Genomic DNA, 6,022 nt, shown 5'->3' with positions numbered 1-6,022 from the left:
AGAGCTTTCTTTGCGATATATTTTGCGCTGAAAAGATTTTTTTCCCCACGGGAAGATTGCGGGCACTGGGTTCCATCTCATATGGACTGCCTGGCTGCAGCTGGTGAAATGGATTTATTGACGATGTTCCCGTACTCGAACCCCACTGATCACGGATGGTCGAAGATTGATTCGGCCACGCTTTTTATGTTCTGAAGAAAGCAATTAGTTTTGAGCAGAACACTATTGGGAAAGATTTTCCAAGCGGCGGCGCGTATGCGCTTCGATAGGCGATTATCCGGCTGTAATGGACAAAAGAAGGTTAGTATTACGGATGACAAATTAAAGTTTTTTTTGCACTTCCGAATTAACAGGCAGCGTTTTACACCCCATTTAAAATATATCGTCAGCTTTTCATGCGTTCAGTAGTTGACCTCTTAAAGGACGTTTCGTTTTTTTTTTCATTTTCGGTGCTTGAAGCACATTTCGCGATCTAATAAGATTACCGATTAACAGTTAAAACAGATTTATCTTTTATGTACCCGGTGTTGCTGGGATGTTTTTACAATAAATTTGCACGAAAACATATTCTTGGTTTCAAATGTTGAAAATATTTCCTTAAGTAGCATAATCAAAAACAGCATTTTTGCTGCCTGCCTGTGTGTTAATAATCAGTTTTTGTTTTTAAATTTTGGCGTCTTGAGGTCGAATCTTTGTAAGATTTTGTCTATCGCCTCTACTAGTTTTGGTGGTATGACGTTTAGAAGGTTTTAAATGGATCAATTTCGATCTGAAACTGATAACTGAAAAGCCAACAAACCTACATGGAAAAAACTGATTTTGAATCTGTTTATTATTTTCCATTCATTCAAAGAATCAGATTTTGGCTAAAAATTCTAGTTTCGCTTAAAAAAAAAATTCTTTAATTTTTAGAATTACGGTAAGATAACATCACAACCATCGATAACATGAGTTAACAGCGGATTTTATTATTGACATTGGAAAATTTTAATATATTGAACAACTTTCTTGAAGACTTAAAAACGGTTTGACCTATGCTCTATATCTAAGATTCAATTTGGCTTAAAATTTGCTTAAAATTTCGTCGAAATTCCCGTATTTGCAAAATTGGGAAAAATAAACAAAATGAAAACTTCCATAACTTTTTCTCAGAAGTCAAAATTACTCGCGGTCTTCATTAAAGTTGATTATTGAAATAAATCCATTATTTTTGGAAACTTATGTCAAAAATGTGCACAAATTTCTAAAGCGATTTTTACCTATTTTCTGAATTTATATCGAAAACGAGAGCTCAACCAATTGGATATTTGGAATCAGGGCCGTAGGAAGATACTGACTAGGATTGGTCGATCTTGGATCGATCCATGCAAGATCGATCTTTTCAATTCCGATTCTCGATTTTTTGGATCGATTCTTCGGCCAGGAAAAAATCGATTAGATCGGTTTATTTTCGATTCGATCTTTCGATCTTTTTTTTCTCATTTAGGGAATATAAGGGCATAATGACCACCTTAAGGAGCATGTTTGTTTAACCATAGGAAACATCTATAATATGTGAGTTTCATCATTGTCTCGTGTTTAGACACTCAAAAAGTCAACTACCTAACTGGGTGAAACTTGAAAAAAGTAGATATAAACGTTTGTTCTTTCTGGATGTATTTCGGATGGGAAAGGACAATACACCTTCTCTTGTCGATGACTAAAAATTAAGAGAATATTTTATTGTCTTTGCATAACGATTACAATTTTTACTGCGCAAATCTTAGCTAATAAATAATATGCTTTGATTCCTGGCAACATTATAGCGATAGTCCAAACAAATCAATCAGCTAGTATACATCCAGGCTTTTTCACTAACATCTCAGGGTGACCAATAATGTTGAGATTCAACAACGTTTAAAAATGCATTTGAAATTGTTGTGCCGAAATCTGAAAAACAGTCACTGTAGGGGCAGTATAAGGACCAGCAATCGGGGCACGATGAGCGTTTTCTGCCGTAGAATCTAACAGTTTTGCAAATTCTTTACAAGCCTTGTGAATTGGGTGCAGAAAGGTGTTTGTGATTGATTAAGATTTGAAAAATGCTAGAATTCGCTAATCTTAAGAAATAAAAGCTTTTATTAAAAAGTGACTTTTTTCATAAAAAAATTTTTTTAACTTTTTCTGCTTATTTTGTTCGATATCTCTTATATATATTAAAAAATCTTAATAAAAAATACCTTGAAATTTATTTTTTTTCACTTGTAAATATTTCTTGCCAGTACATTACTTATAAATATCAAAGCGTTTCCAAAATATTTGGATTTTGATTAATGTTGTTTTGAAACACTAACTACGGTTTACCTTTCATAAACTATTCAAATTTGAAATTTAATTTCTCTTTTGAATATTTTTAATAAAAAGAAGGTCACTCTTGTTACAAATGTAAAAGATCGATTAATCGGAGATCGATCTTCAAGCTCCGATTTTTTAGATGGATCGATCCCAGAACCGTTCATCTGAATCGATCTTGGAGATCGATCTTTTCCCGAAGATCGAACAATCCTAATACTGACTCATGGGGGTTTTTTTCCTAAAATTTTTTTTTCCGGCGAATACCTTGCCGGATCAAACACTTTCTTGCTAAGTTATCGGCAAAAACCAATTTGAACTTGCCGGGGACATCACCCCGACCGTGGCTTCATTAAATTTTTGTCCAGGAAGCCCAAAATCCATCTTTACGTACGTTTCGTCATCCATGAGGATGCATCCGTCGTACTTCGTTATAACATTGTTGTATAACTTCCGGGCACGTCCTTTGGCTACTACATTTTGCTTAGATGTCCGGTTGGGTTGCTTACTGGCCCGATTAGATCGTATTCCTTCGCGCAGAAGAATCCTTCTGACGGTGCACCGGTCGGCATTGAATTTCTTGGCGATGTCATAGTCCGACTGCCCTAGATTTGACTTGATCGTTCTCAACACCTTTGAATGCCGTTTCCGACCCTTAGTTTCACCACGGAGAACAGACCGAAAAAAAATCTTCAGAAAAGTTTGTAAAATTTCTAATGCCATCACCAAAAAAATACGTTAAAAATTGACTTGAAACAGTGCCATCTATTGCGCCGTTCAAAAGTTACAAATCAACTTTAATGTGCCAAGCTTTCGAAAAGTCGTAATCGTATATGAACTCACAAATAATCCATCCAATGTCTCAGTAAAATGGACGGCTTCAATTTATTGCTAGATAAATGCAATAAAAGTTGCTTTTAACTGGGCTAAATTTCAATTTCTTTATTTTTGCACTCCTACGACAGTTAAATTAATTAACAGCTGTGGAATAAGTGTTCGAACTTCTTAAGCAGTAATTGAAGTTAGAAAACGCATCGCCCATGTCCAGTCAAATATAAAAATATTCTTGACGATCAGTTTCACCCAGCAATACTGATTTTTGGCATCTCAAAGCAGCTACTTTCACATATCACTTAACATCCAACAGTTAGAAACTTGGAATATACAACAAATTTGTAGGAAAAAGCTAATAAATTTTAAGATATTGTTTTTTATCATGCAACACGATGAACGTGTTACGAAACTCCTAGAGCAATTTTCTTGAAGCATGCCAAGAAGCTCATAAAACCCATTGAAAACTGACTGAAAATTTGTTATTTTTTCTCAGTTTGGTTTTGACAGTTCTCTGTGATGTGTTTGGAGACATCTGGTGGCCCAGCCAAGGAACAAAAAATAGTTCAAAAAAGGTGTTGGGATTCTTACACAAGTTTCGTGGGCTATCATGTACTAATCGTGATAAAATTTTCAGCACTGATAGACGAAACATTCCAAAACAAAGTACTGTCAAAACGGTCAAAACATACCAGATCCATCAACTAGGAGCGCTATAGCACTGACCACACTGACATGACACTTAGAACAAAACTTCAACCATTTTCTGTCTAATTTTTGTTGTCAGATTTTGCAGGTTCGCAATACCGACGGCAGGTGGCGAATCTGAAAAGTTTGACAAAAAATGCCCTGTAGAATGGTCCTGTTTAGCCTGATTTTATCGCAGAAATTGCGTGTTTTATTTTTAAAGTTGGGTGGCATTTCCTAACTGGGATAGCATTTCTTCAAATCGATCGATGCGCACTCTGGAATCGACATTGCGTACTGTTGGTAAAATTATCCAAAAAACGAAATCGAGTGTCCAGTCAGTATGGTCAGTGGCTATAGTATAAACAGTGGGCCCGGATTTAAGACGATCCATGCTTAAGCATATTAGCGGCAAACGAAAAAACGAGATATCTCGTATTTGGTCCGCAATTTGTTAAGATATAGCCCACAGGATTTAGATTAAAATTCTGATTTACAATTGCAAATGCAGATTCAAAATTAAAATTCTGGTTAACATTTAAAATTGTGATTCTCCAATTCATATTTAGAATCCTGTATGAAGATTTTGTATTCGGATAGTCGAAATTCAGATCTCAAATCTAGAAATTGGGTTCAGAATTCCGATTCAAAATTCAGACTCAGAGTTCAATTTTAGGATCCAGATTGAGAATTCAGATTTAGATAACGAATTCAAAATTCATATTCAGGTTCAGAAGTCAAATTCTAAGAAGAGATTAATCACCGTAATTGATGTTTTTTACTGAATTTTTCGGCCTTATCGGTGAAAAGTTTTTGGGATTATGAAATTTTCCAAAGTCCTAATCTACGAGATTTTGATGCTACATTACAAGAATGACTTGCTTATTATGAAACATGATGCACAATATTAGCAGCAGCATTACTTTGCATTTCACGTTATTCAATATTATTATTGGCAAGTCATTCGTTTTCGAGGTTGATAAGCTTGAATTCACTCTATCCCAGACTGTCTGTACTATTTAGGTATTGTATTATCAATATTTTGAAATGAGAATTGGTTTCGAATGAAAAGGTTAAATTGAAATAAGAAATAATCTGGATGTTTCCCGTGAGATCAGTGGCATCACTCTTACTCATATAGCTGATGGTTTAGAAAATTCGATTTCAAAATAGATGTATTTGGGCGAGATTCACCTCCTTGAGTTGGTCCTTTAACAAAAGGCACCGGTTTTTCCAAACCTTAACCATTTGTCAACAAATTATGTTTAATATAGCTATTTTTCGGGTTTTGAATATAATTTACTTTATTTTTCACAAGCGTTTCAATAAAACGAAATGTGGTCTTGTTTTTTTTGTTTATGTGATTAAAAATAAGATTTATATACATTCGTGGTAGACCACGTGCTCAGCACGTCTAATTTTTTTTCGCCACTGATAACGACTGGCATCTAAGCTCAATGATGTCCATTTGGTTACGAGAACATGAGCTGAGCCCCTGTGCTACGGTATTATCAACAAAAGTCGGCTGGGAATTCACATCTTCTTTTCAGAACGGGCCACGATCATTGAATATTCAACGCCATCAGCTGGTGAATGGAAAGAACGAGGATTTGACTGATACTGCGGCGATAAGGCCCGAAAAGTTCTTGAACTTATTTGGACCGGTTCCACTATCAGGTTAATTAGGCCTAACTTAAAATGAAAAATGGGTACACACACTTTTTCTAAAATTTTTGGGGATTTAAAACTGCATATGAAATGCAAATGGAGCCCAAAAAATATATGAAAAGCGATTAGCAAAGAAGCTTTCAATAATTTGATTGCCTATTCGAATTCGACGTCTGAGCTAAGAATTAAAAAAAAAATATGCTAACAATTTATTTGTTATCAATTTTTGTATGACAGAAATTTTTTTATTCAATTGCGAACATTTTTCAAACATTCAAATTTTACTTGAGATTCGCAAAATTCAGTTTTTTTTTCATAGATGTTAGCAACATTACTTTGCAACGATAAGAATAGTAACGACATCGACAGTTGAAATCTCACTTCCATTTTGTGAGCATTTAGCCCGGTGGGTTTTTGCCGTTTTGGCTCGCTCAAAAGATCACATGTATAGGGTATTTGTAACGTTATTATGTTGTTTTCTTTTAATATCGATAATTTAATCTAC

The sequence above is a fragment of the Uranotaenia lowii genome, chromosome 2, assembly GCF_029784155.1.
Source record: "Uranotaenia lowii strain MFRU-FL chromosome 2, ASM2978415v1, whole genome shotgun sequence".
In the NCBI taxonomy this organism is placed as follows: domain Eukaryota; kingdom Metazoa; phylum Arthropoda; class Insecta; order Diptera; family Culicidae; genus Uranotaenia; species Uranotaenia lowii.
Note: the sequence above shows the minus strand (reverse complement) of the source record.